We start from the raw sequence: 13743 nt of genomic DNA, 5'->3' as shown, positions 1-13743 counted from the left end.
TGTGTGTGTGTGTGTGTGTGTGTGTGTGTGTGTGTGTGTGTGAGAGAGAGAGAGAGAGAGAGAGAGAGAGAGAGAGAGAGAGAGAGGGAGAATGTCTCATTCCCTTCTCATCACTCATCTTCTCCCATCTCCTGTCTTCCCAGATTACTAACTGCAGAATAAACATGATTAAGATGCCTAAATAGTGTAGTATCATAAGATGGTCCATAACTATAACCACAGCACTCTAGAGACTGGACAAGAGAGTTGCCATGCGTTTGAAGTTAAGCTGGGTTACACAGTGAGAGTTAGCTTAGGCTACTCTGTCTCAAAAATATTCACAGGAGTTGGAGAGATGGATTGGTGTTTAAGAGTAGTTCCTGTTCTTTCAAAGGACCAAAGTTCATTTCCAAACACGCATTTAAGGCAGCTCATAACCACCTTTAACTCAAGAATCAAGGGATCTGACACTTCTGGCCTCTGAAGGCACACACAAATGTGTCATATACACAGAGAAATATATTATTAATAGTAATAATAAATATTTAAAACACAAAAATAAATATTCCTTGGATAATGGTTTTATTTGGTACCAAACCATTTGTTTTATATGAACCTAAAGTATTCTACCCATATATTGCTTTTAACCATAAGTCATGTACTCCCAGTTATCAGTGCTGAAAGCAAGTTTCCAAGGGCCTTTGAACCAAAAGTTGCATCCAAAATAAGTCATGTCCCTAGAGAACAAACTTTTAGCCTGAGTTATAAGGAAATATTTTACAATTGTGCTAGGTAGTATTATATCAACTTGACACTAACTAAAGTCGTTTGAGACAAGAGAGCCTCAGCTAAGAAAATGCCTCCATAAGATTCAGTTACAGGCAAGCCTGGAGGGCATTTTCTTAATTAGTGATGGATGGGGGAGGGTCCATCCCATTGTTGGTGGTACCATCCCTGGGATGGTGGTCCTGGGTTCCATAAGAAAGCAGATATAGGAAGCCATTAGGAAAAGCCAGTAAGCAGAATCTCTCCATCAGCTCCTGCATCCAGCTTCCACCCTGTTTGAGTTCCTGTCCCGACTTCCTTCAGTGATGAACAGTGATGTGGAAGTATAAGTCAAATAAACCCTTTCCTCCCCAACTTGCTTTTGATCATGGTATTTATCACAGCAATAGAAACCCTAACTAAGATACCTATGTTCCTTCATTATACCATGCCTATTTTAGCTTTGTTTAAAATATCAAATTAAGGATTAGCTTCAATTAGGATATCAAGTGTAGCTTGTATCACTACTCATTTCTTTTCCAGTAACTTCTGAAGAACTAAAAAGTATAATTTGTGATGGAATTGCATGGGATTTGACTTCTGGGACCAGCATGTTATATTCCATTATCACAAAACACAAAAAGGGTATGAAATTATTCACACCCAATGGCTTCTAGCTCTCGTATCTTCTCAGACAGTTCAAGACACTGTACTTCATGCAACGAAACACTAATGCACAAACGGCACTGAAAGTTTTGGCAGAATCCCATGCAAAATCATCTGACAAGGCATAGGAGCCATCAGCTGCATCACCAAGACTGTCTATATCAGTGATACTCAACCTGTGGGTAGAGACCCTTTTTGGTTCAACCAACCCTTTCACAAGGGTCACATATCAAATATTCTGCATATTAGATATTTACACTACAATTCATAACAGTAGCAAAATTATAGTTATGAAGTAGCAATGAAAATAATTTTATTGTGGGGGACTGTATTAAAGGGTCACAGCATTAGAAATGTTGAGAACACTGGTCTACATATATAAGAAAAAAGCTATGGGGGAAAGCCTGAGGAGGAAAAATCTACAACCTTTGAACAGTAGCATAATAGGAACCCTAAGCAGAAATCCTTGAAATCATATTGTTGTCTAAATATTCTATTACCAAAAAATAAAATAAATGAAATAAAATTTTAAGAGGTTTTGGATTACTGGTTGACAAACTTACTTGTTGCTCTTAAATAGCAAAAGAAATATCAACTTACCTACAAACTCTGCTATCCAGACAAAGAAGTATTTCAAGAAAATAGGACAATGACTATTGAGATGGCTCAGCACTTGCTACCAAGCCTGACAACCTGAGAAAGACAGAACCAACTCCCACTCATAGTCTGCTGACATATACTGAAGCATACACACACACATAAAAAATAAATAATATTTTAAAATCAGGTTGAATTAAATCCTGACTGTAGTTGTTTTTTTTTTTACTCTTTGCTCTTTGGGAGCCTACCACCCAGATCCCAAATAAACACATAGAGACTTATTCTTTCTTATGGATTCCCTACTTTAGCTTGGCTTCTTTCTAGCCAGATTTCATCTTTCTTTATTTCTTAATTAATTATTTAATTAATTTTGAAAAATTATCTTTTCTCATTTTATATATATACCCCAGTTCATACTCCCTCACCTTCTCCCGCTCCCAGCAATTTCCTCCCTACCCCACCCTCCATACACTCCTCAAAGAGGGTAAGGCTTCCCATAGGGAGTCAACAAAACATCACTTTGAGGCAGAAACAAGCCCCCCCCCCCCTATTTAGACTGATCAAGGTATCCCTCCAATAAGAATGGACTCTAAAATGCCAGTTCAAGAACTACAGATAAATCATGGTACTACTGCCAGTGGCAACACCTGAACCTAGTGGTCCTACAAAATCCTAACCCAGAAGCAGCAGAAGAAAAGATACTTAAATATAACTTTATGAAAATAATAGAGACCTTTGAAGAGAGAATGAAAAATTCCCTTAAAGAAATGGAGGAAAAGGGCTAGAGGGATGGCTCAGCTGTTAAAGGTTAGAGTCACAACCAAAAAAAAAAAAGAGATAGATGAAAAGGCAAACAAAAATGGAAATAAATCAATAAATGTCTTTTTAAAAAGCCAAGAAAAGCAAGAAGAAAAAAAACAAGCGGTGAAGCAAACAGTTCAAGGCTTGAAAATTGAAATAGAGACAATAAAGAAAATACAAGCCAAGGGAATTCTGGAAGTAGAAAATCTGGGTAAATTAATAGGAACTACAGAGGCAAGCATATATAACTAATGGACTAAAAGAGTAGGAAGAGAGAATCTCAGGGGTTGAAGATACAGTAGAGAAAATAGATTCATCAGTGAAAGAAAATGTTAAATCTAACAAATCCTTAACACAAAACATCCAGGAAATCTGGTACACCATAAAAAGACCAAACCTAAGAATAATAGAGATAGAAGTAGTAGTCCAGGTCAAAGGCACAGAAAATATATTCAACAAAATCATAGAAGAAAACTTTAACAACCTAAAGAAGGATATGCCTATGAAGGCTCAAGAAGGTTAGAAAACATCAAATATACTGGACCAATTAAAAAACTCCCCTTGCCATATAATAATCAGAACACTAAACATACAGAATAAAGAAAGAATATTAAGAGTTGCAAAGAGAAAAAGCCAAGTAACATATAAAGGCAGACCTATCAGAATTACATCAACACCTCAATGGAAACAATGAAAGCCAGAAGGTCCTGGATAAATGTTCTCAAACACTAACAGACCATGGATCCAAGCCCAGACTACTTTACCCACCAAAACTTTCAATCAACATAGATGGAGAAAACAAGATATTCCTCGACAAAACCAGATTTAACCAATACTGAGCCACAAACCCAGCCTTACAGAAAGTAGTAGAAGGAAAACTCCAACCCAAGGAAGTTGGTTGCACCCACTAAAACACAGGAACAGATAACCTTACACCTCACTCCAGCAAACCACAAAGAAGGAAAACACACAAACACTAACACTGAAAAATAACAGTAATTAACAATCACCGATCATTAATATCTCTTCATATCAATAGACTCAATTCACCTATGAAAAGACACAGGTTAACAGAAATAAAAAAAAAACAGGATCCATCCTTGCTGCATACAAGAAACACATCTTAATGTCAACAATGGATATTACCTCAGAGTAAAGGGGTGGAAAACACCTAAGAAACAAGCAGGTATAGCTGTCCTAATATCTAACAAAATAGACTTCAAACTAAAATCAATCAGAAGAGTTGGAGAAGGACACTTTATACACACCACAGAAAAAATCCATCAAGATGAAGTCTCAATTCTGAACATCTATACTCCAAATTCAAGAGCACCCACATATATAAAATAAACATTACTAAAGCTTAAATCTCTCAACAAATCCCACACACTAATAGTAGGAGACTTCAACACTCCATTCTCACCAATGGACAGGTCTGCTAGACAGACACTTAAGAGAAATAAAAGAATTCAGATGTCATGACTCAAATGAACTTAACACACATATTAGAACATTTCACTCAAACACAAAAAAATACCTTCTTCTCAACCCCTCGTGGAACCTTCTCTAAAATTGACCACATTCTCACATTCTTGGTAACAAAGCAAATCTTAACAGATTAAAAAAAATGGAGTAACCCCATGTACCTTATCAGCTCACCATGCTTTAAAGTTAGAATTCAACAACAACACTAATTGCAGAAAGCCTCAAAACTCATGGAAATTGAACAGTGCTCAATGAAATCACCCTTGCGTCAAAGAAGAAATGAACAAAAGAAATTTAAAACTTCCTAGAATTCAATGAATGAATGCACAACATATCCAAACATATGGGACACTTTGAAAGCAGTGCTAAGAGGAAAGTTCATAGCACTAAATGTCTAAATAAAGAAAATGGAGAAATCTCACACTAGCTACTTAACAACACACCTGAAACCTCTAGAATAAAAAGAAGCAGACTCACTCAGGAGGAGTAGATGACAGAAAATAACTAAATTGAGGGATGAAATCAATAAAATAGAAACCAAGAAAACAATACAAGGAATCAATAAAGCAAGGAGCTGGTTCTTTAAGAAAATCAGCCAGTCAGACAAACCCTTACCCAAACTACCAAAAACAAAGAGAGAATATCCAAATTAACAATATCAGAAATGAAAAGGAGACATAACAACAGACATTGAGTAAATCCAAAGAATCATTAGGTAATACTTGAAAAACCTGTACTTCACAAAATTGGAGAATGTAAAAAAATGGATACTTTTCTGGATAGGTACCACATACCAAAATTAAATAAAAAAAAAACCAGACAATTTAAACAGATATATAACCCCTAAGGAAATAGAAGAAGTCATCAAAAGTCTCCCAACCAAAAAAAAAAAACACAAAGGAAAGACAAACACACACACACACACACACACACACACACACACACACACACAACAGGGCTGGGTAGTTTCAGTGCAGATTTCTGCCAGACCTTCAAAGAAGAGCTAATATCTGTACTCCTCAAATTGTTCCATACAGTAGAAACAGAAGGAACATTGTCAAACTCTTTTTATGAGGCTGCAGTTTCCCTGATTCCCAAAACACACAAAGACATTACTAAGAAAGGAATTACAGACCAACTTCACTCATGAACACTGATGCAAACTCAATAAAATACTGGCAAACCAAATACAAGAATACATCAAAAAACTCATCCACCATGATCAAATGGACTCCGTCTCAGTCTGACAATGTCATCCACCATATAAATAATCTGAAAGAATAAATATGATCATTTCATTAAATGCTGAAATAGCCAGATTTTCTCAAATTTTCCCATCTGCCTTTTGCCTCCTGGATTTTATCTTTCTCTACTTTTGCGTATCTTTTCTTTCCTTCTTATTCTGCTTCTGGCTGTTTGGGTGAGTGGCTGGCCCCCAGCATCACCTTCTCCTCCTTTTCTCACTCCTTGATTTTCTCTTCCCAGATTTCTCCTCCTATTTATTCTCTTTGCCTGCCAGCCCTGACTATACTTTCTCCTGTCTAGTTATTGGCCATTCTGCTCTTGTTAGACCAATCAGGTGTTTGAGCTTTACAGAGTTACACAAATGCAGAATAAAAGAATGCAACACCTATTTGCATCATTAAACAAATATTCCATAGCATAAATGAATGTAACACATCTTCAACTAGTATTTCACAATGTTTCCTCATTTTTGTATAAATAAAAATAAAAAGTTTAAATTTAAACATAGTAAAACTACACACAACAAAAACAGTTATCAAGAATTACATTTACAATATTCAGTCCATTTGTGTTTAGTAAATTCAGAGAAAATACTTCATTATCTATCTTATCTTAGTGATTTCAAAGTTTTATACCTAGTTTATTTTCTCTCATAATTAAGGAAAATTATAACTCTTAACTATTTGGTTTTTAACTCCATTAAAGACCCTAGAAAGATATAATATTACCTAACAACAGAGACATCTGGCTGTCTGGACAGTCACCCAAAGTTCCTCTGTAATGTTGGGCCATCCATCTTCAGCCTATAAGCCTAGAATATCTAACAGACATTACAGTGAAGCAGGAAATTTGAAGGACTGACCTACCTTGTATTGTCAAATTTCATCAGTTGTGTTCCTGTGTCTTGCAGAATATCTGGCAGACTTTTTTATGAAGCAGGAATTTTGAAGGACTCTCCTATCTTGTTTTGGCAAAGTTCATCAGTCACTTTCCTATGGGTCCTGCATGTCTAGTCTGCACAGCACACTGTCAAGAGTCAAGGCAAAAACAGATTCTTGCCCAAACTGATGGCCTTGCCACATTAAAAGCAAATTCCATATGGAGTTTCTTCAATGCCCATCATTCTTTTATGAAGTAAATTAGTTCTGCCAGTAGCAGATGTGCCTCATTGTTAAGAAAAATCTTGGATTATTAAATATCTTAAATGCTATATTCTGTAAGTGTTTGAAAATCATTTATCTTTCCAAAATATACCTGTTTAACCTTGAAAAATACCTAATGTGACTATAAATTTGATTATTATATACTACTATCCTCATTTCTTAATTATACATAGCATTTTTAAATGAGGTACACAACCACAATACCCCAAGCAAGAGTAGAAACATATATTCAGTATAGAAAAAAAAACCTTTAAATTTGTATCAATATACCAAAATCCATTCCAATGAAAAATATCTGAGAGCAATAGTTGTCTTTTTATTCTATATTCCAACATTCTCTTGAATGATAACAAATGTCCACAACCCACCAAATAACCAAGGACCACCCATCCCATTTCTTTGGAATGTGGGTGTCATCTTCTCTAGACTGTTTCCTGTTGTCTGTAAGTGAAGACATCTTTAGGGGTTCTTGAGAAAATTGAGATTATGACCAAGTCCTCAGAAGACCAGCTATATAACCTTTATTGATATATATCATCTGCCAAGGTTCAGGAGGTCTCCCCCATCAAACCTGTTCTATATCAATCCTGAAGAAATCCACAGCCTCTCGTTTACTGTGGGAACAACAGCAGAATGTCTTCTTCAAGGAAATGCATTTTTTGAGGTCCATTTTACAATTAAAGCATTTTTAAAAATATCTAGGCTAGTTTATTTCATCAGTGCCTCTTTCAAACCCAGCTGTGATTTTCTTATCAGCCATCAAAAAATTCAAGGTCAATATAAGTTAACAAGCAGGATCCAGACACCCTGTGCATTTCCCATCTCTATGTGGCTTATTCTTTTCTTACTATTTTACTAATCTCTTTAAAGATTATACTTTATTATTTTTAAAGTATTAATTTTTTTCGGACTAGCTATACTATTTCTCTTTGTTTCTTAAGCCTACACACCTTGTTAAACACACTGTAACTGATTTAGAAGTTTTTTTTTTTCCACCGGGATCTGTCTTTACTAAATATCTCTAGGCTTTTTATTTGTCTGCATGAGCAAAAAACTGCTAAGGGAAGTGGTTTTGGTGGTTGGCTCCATGCACTTCTCTGTCCTAAATCCCCTGCCTGTTTGGAGGTGCATTTGACCAGCAAGTGCATTCAATCCACCAATTCTGAAATACCAGTGCCCTGCACTGTGATGGGCATTTTTATTTAGTTTTTTTTTGTTGTTGTTGTTGCTTCTACTTAATGTACCACAGCTTTACACAGTTAAACAGATGCAGCATAAAAGAATGCAAAACATCTTTGCATCATTAAACAAATATTCCACAGCATATACAAAAATAATGGTCCACAACAACTGACATTTTAACTCTTAAGAATAAATACCTTTTAGGCTCTCTGCTCCTCCCTGTTCTAGAGACAGCCACTTCTTCTCGTGCAGTGCTAGCCTCATTCCAGAGACAGGATGGTGAAGGTCTGAGTGAACGGATTTGGCCGTATTGGATGCCTGGATACCAGGGCTGCCTTCATTTCACCCCTCTCAAAAAAAATCTTTTAAGGACTACATAAAGTCTATGTAAACATATCTGGAATTTCAGTCAAAAAATAAAACAGAAAACATCATCAGAGATCATACTAGTAAGTATTGAGGTGGAATTATTGAAATACATAACTTGTATGCCCATTGCACACTGCCCATTAAAAAAGTTATGAAACTTTGCTTCTTACCTAGAAAAACCTGCATAACTGGTTAGTCACATCAACATTGTAGAGGCTAAGTATTTTTACCTTCTGAAATCCACTCCATAATTAAAGATACAGAACAGACTGTATTAAAACCCTTCCTTGTGCTTTCCAGTCACATCACAGTGACACTAAGAACAGGCCATTTCCATCAGTACACCTATATTTTGTGGGTGGTATTCATGTTCTAAATAAAGAACCCCTTGACATGGATGGTTTGAAGGTAAGATGAACATGGAATGTTTTGACTTTACCTGGTAGAAACGCACCAAGACAGCCAAGACAGTGCTGGTGTGTGGATAATGTAAGCCTGCCCCTAAGTCTGCAATTCATGATACTTTTTTAGTTTCTAAATACCCAGACTCATTTATTTGCCCAAAATTGGGGGGAAATGATGGGTTTCATTCTTAGGCTTGCATCCTGGCAAAATGTTTTTATTCTTGTTGTTGTTTTTAGTTTGGGGCTTTAAAAAAGATGTCTAGTTATATAGACTAACAATGTGCTAAAAATTGGAAATAAAGTTCAAGCATAAGGGGTGTAAGTCCATTTTTGACATTTTGACGCTAAACACTGAACCTGGCTGTCTTGTAACTTCGCTAAACTATGATATTATGACACAGTATTAAGTAGAAAGGCAGATAAATATGTCACTCCCTTCAAAGGGAATACTCGAAATCTTAAAAATCTTCTGTTTATTTGAGAGTGGAACTCACTACTGACTGTCCTGGAACTCATATTGTTACCAGGTTGGCCTCAAACTCATTGAAATCCACCTACCTCTAAATCCCAAGTGCTAGGTAAAGGGTATGCACTGCCATTCCCAGCCAAGTCTTAACTCTTACATGAAACTAACTTCTCAGTGGATTTCTAGTTATAGCAAAGTTCACAACTGTGCCAGATTACAAGTATTAAACAAAATTGGAGAGGTCTTAAATGACATGTTTTCCAAGGCCATAAAATCATATACTCTCTTTGAACAAACCACACAAATGAAGAGTGGATTAATGATAATTTATAATAAATAGTGCATTACATCATGAAATACAATTTATGCCACATTCAATATAACTAGATTATAGTGATAAGATGGATATCAGGTTTGTTTTAATATTGATTTTATTTTGGGGATGATAATATTCTTACATCATTTCTCCCATCTCTTTCTTCCCTCTAAACCCTCTTGTATACCCTTCCTTGAAGAATAGCAGTTTGTAAATTCAGAATATAAAGCCTTCTCAGTGTAGGCTGTAGGTGTTATTAGATCCATATTTCAAAAATTTACTGATCTGTCATAACAGAAGAAAATGCATTAACTTTCTAGTTAATAGTGAGAGTAACACCATTCCAGAAGGTATGTCTCTTCCTGAACATACTACCAGAGGAAAATCCTCTGTTTGTTCTATCACTCAAAAAGCTATGTACACCTCAGTCTAGATTGAATATCAAATAAAATATAGGTGAATTATTATATAGTCCATCTTCACAAAGTTAGAAATGTTTGTTACTTTCAAACAAAAAATACTTCCATTATTATGATGGTTTATATTGGTTGTCAACTGCAAAAGATCTAGACTCACCCTGGAAACAAGATTCTGGGCATGTTTCTGAGAGTTTATCTACACTATCGTGACTGAGGTGGGAAGACACCCTCCAACTCTGGGAACCACTATAGGTTGGGTCTCTGACTACATAACAAAAGAAAGACATTTGGTGTAACTTGAGCATTCAATCTTCTGTGCTTCCTGACTATGAATATAATATAATCAGCCATTTGCTACTGTTTTGTCATGCCTTCCCTGCCATGATGGATTTTATTCATTAGAACTATAAGACAAAATAAATCCTTCCTTCCATAAGCTTTGTTAGGTATTTTGTTATAGTCATAAGTAACTAATAGAGTTACCAATTTCAAAGTTTCAGTGACTACATCAGGGTACTACTGCCTTGATCGAACCATGCTTATCACACAAGTTTTGTGTCTTCAGGATCAATCCTTTTGCCTTTTGGATAAAAGACTCCAACATCTCAGATGACTAACTTTGAAATAAATGTGTATTGAGTGGGGCGTGGTAGCCCATGCATTTAATTCCAGCACTCAGCAGGCAAAGGCAGATGGATCTCTGAGTTTGAAATCAGCCTAGTCTACAGGGCAAGTTCCAAGACATCTAGAACTACACAGAGAAACAGTCTCAAAAAGGCAAGAAGAAATAGAAAAAAGTGGGAATCCAACACAAATAAAACTAAGCATATTTTACAGAGAATAAGAATTTATGTTTAAGAAACAAAAAGTCCATTACTAGGGCTTTAAGAATTGGACCAGAGGTTAATAGCATTTGTTCTTAGTCATTCTCACAATTCCAGTTCTGAGGCATTTGATTCCCTCTTCTGGCCACTGTGGGCACTACAGACACAAAACAATTGCCCGTCTAATTTATGGAAAACAGGTGAATATAAATCTCTGCTTCATCTATAAGTCCGCATAAATTGATGCCAACAGTTTCTGATGATATGTTTTATTTTTTTTTTTAAGAAAACTTTGTGGTTATCAGAGTCACTAAAGTCAGGAGAATCAACAGCATCTTTTTTCTTTTCTTTTTTATTTATTTTTTATTACTTTATAAATAATACCAAAAAATTCCACTTCCTCTCCTCCTCCCACTTCCTTCCCGCTCCCCCACACACTCTCCCTCCTCCCCCTCCAGTCCTGAGAGAGGGCAAGGTACCCTGTCTTGTGGGATGTTCAAGGCCCTCCTCCCTACATCCAGGCTTAGGAAGGTAAGCATCCAAATAGAATAGGATCCCAAAAAGCCAGTATATGCAGTACAGACAAATCCCAGTGTCATTATCATTGGCTTCTCAGTGTGCCCCAATTGTCAGCCACATTCATAGGGTCCAGTTTGATCCCATGCTCCTTCAGTCCCAGTCCATCTGAATTTGGCGAGCTCCCATTAGCTCAGACACACTGTCTCAGTGGGTGGACGAAGCCCTTGTGGTCTTCCTTGGTCATATTCTCCCCCATTCCAGTCTTCAACTGGACCTTGGGAGCTGAGTCCAGTGCCTCGATGTGGCCTCTGTCTCTAGCTCCATTCGTCACCAGAGGAAGGTTCTATGGTGATATTCAAAATAGTCATCAGTGTGACTATGGGACAAGGCCAGTTCAGGCACCCTCTCCTCCACTGCCGAGGGTCCTAGCTGGAGTCGTCCCCGTGGACACCTGGGAACCCCTCCAGAGCCAAGCCTCTTGCCAACCCCAAAATGACTCCCTCAATATCTTATACCTCTCTACAAGATGAAAATTTCATTAGAAATGAGCTTGACAGCATCAGTGATTACAGTCATATATTTCTATCAGGCATGACTGTGTTGCCTTCATCTCTTTTGGAAGGCATTTTTTTTCAAGATTCTCACTTATGTATTCTATTAATCTGACAATAGAACTGAACTAAAAGAAAATTCTGTAGACTCAACATGAAAGCTGGTTGATAAAATCCTAACAGCAATTTCAAAACATTAGTTTTGCTGCTACACAGGAGTATGTAGAAAGTTTTGTGGGATATTTAATTGCACTGTGAAACACTGAGACTGTGTTCATAAAATTAACCTTGGATCATGGGGTGGAGCTAGTGACTAGTTGACAAGAACTAGCCATAGAGAGTAGAGGATCTGGGACACATAAAGGAGTAGGGATGGACTCAAAGATTGACAGACTGTTTTGGTTTGTGACAGATGGAGAGATGTTCTCTTGCTGGGCCCCCAGCCAAAAAAAAAAAAAAAAAAAAAAANAAAAAAAAAAAAAAAAAAAAAAACAGGCAGAAGGTTGCTTCTTGACTTTTCTGTTCTAACAGATTTTCAACATCTAACTCCTGAGTCTTTATTGGTAAACAGAACAACTTAGATAAAAACATTTGGCATCAAACTCATGACATGAGGTCACACAGTGGCTTCTGGAGCCAACATTTCTCCCTGCAAATATACATCCTCCTCTGGTGGTTTCTCTGGCATGGTCCTCCTACATCTGCTCCCCAGGCAAATGGCACAACACCCACTCACACGTAGCTACAATGCCTGCTCGGGTTTCTGCCTCCACTGTTGCTCCTCCTGCACATTCCAACCCTTAGTGCCTCACAGTCCAGCCCCTGCAACTGTTATAGCAGATTTAATAAGACACCTTGGAAGTTGCAAGAAAAAAATCTTTTCCCACGTTAAGAATGGGAAATAGCACAATGTAGGGAGATAAAACCCTGTATATACCACAATGGATGGCTTGAAAATAGAATAAAATTAAGGAAGTAATAACAGACTTGGCTGGGATTGACATAATGCCAATTACAATTACTATGAGTTTGGTAATCCATATTTTATCTTTAAAAAGTTAAGTAACTGTACCAAATATGAAATTTTGACTGGTAAGATACAAGCCTTAGAAAGACCTACTCATGAAAATAATAAACATACTCAGACACAGAGAAATTTAGACAAGAATCTACCACACCACTGCACGATGATACTAAAAAGGGGTGACCCGATGTTATTAGAGAACCAACCTTCGTTTATCCAGTTACTATAGAAGAAGAAACACCAGATGATAGGCACCCCTGAAATTATCCAGAAAGTAAATGAAATCCTACAGATATATTAGATTTGAGGAGATTCAAGGAAGTGGTCAGTTTATATGGTATGCATTCATCCTATGTGAAGTAGATGTTAAATTCATGGGTAACTCAGAATAGAACTATTATCCCCCAATACTGAAAGATTTAGCTACAGCAATATCTGAAGCTGATCCTCAGCTACAATGGTGAACATGCTAGACACAGGAAGCCAGTGATCATACAACAATGAAATAGAGCTAGAAGCATTAATATTTTCCAAGATCAGCTTTTAGGTGAAGGCCAATGTGCTGAGTTGCAAAGACAGTATGTATTGAATGATCACACATTGGTCCTATGTTGTTTAGCAGCCTTATATGATTGGGAAAAGGTGAGAGAATCAGGAAAGAAGTCTGAGTCATTCACTAAATATATACAAGATCCAAAAGAAGCCTTCACTGGTGTGGCTTTTATTGGTTAATGAATAAGATGCTGTTTTGTCCTGTGATAGGGCAGAAAAAAACTAAGTGGGGGAAACTAAACTGAATGCTGGGAAAAAGTAGGCAGAGTCAGGGAGACACCATGTAGCCACCAGAGGAGAAAAATGTGAGCCACCAGCTGGAACCATGCTGGTAGGCCACAAGCCTCATGGTAAAATATAAAATAATAGAAATGGATTAATTTAAGATGTAAGAGCTAGCTAGAAATATGCAT

This window comes from Alexandromys fortis, unplaced genomic scaffold, assembly GCF_014885135.2.
Source record: "Alexandromys fortis isolate MF-2015 unplaced genomic scaffold, M_Fortis_MF-2015_v1.1 scaffold_288, whole genome shotgun sequence".
Taxonomy (NCBI): Eukaryota; Metazoa; Chordata; class Mammalia; order Rodentia; family Cricetidae; genus Alexandromys; species Alexandromys fortis.
This window is presented reverse-complemented; position numbering follows the sequence as displayed.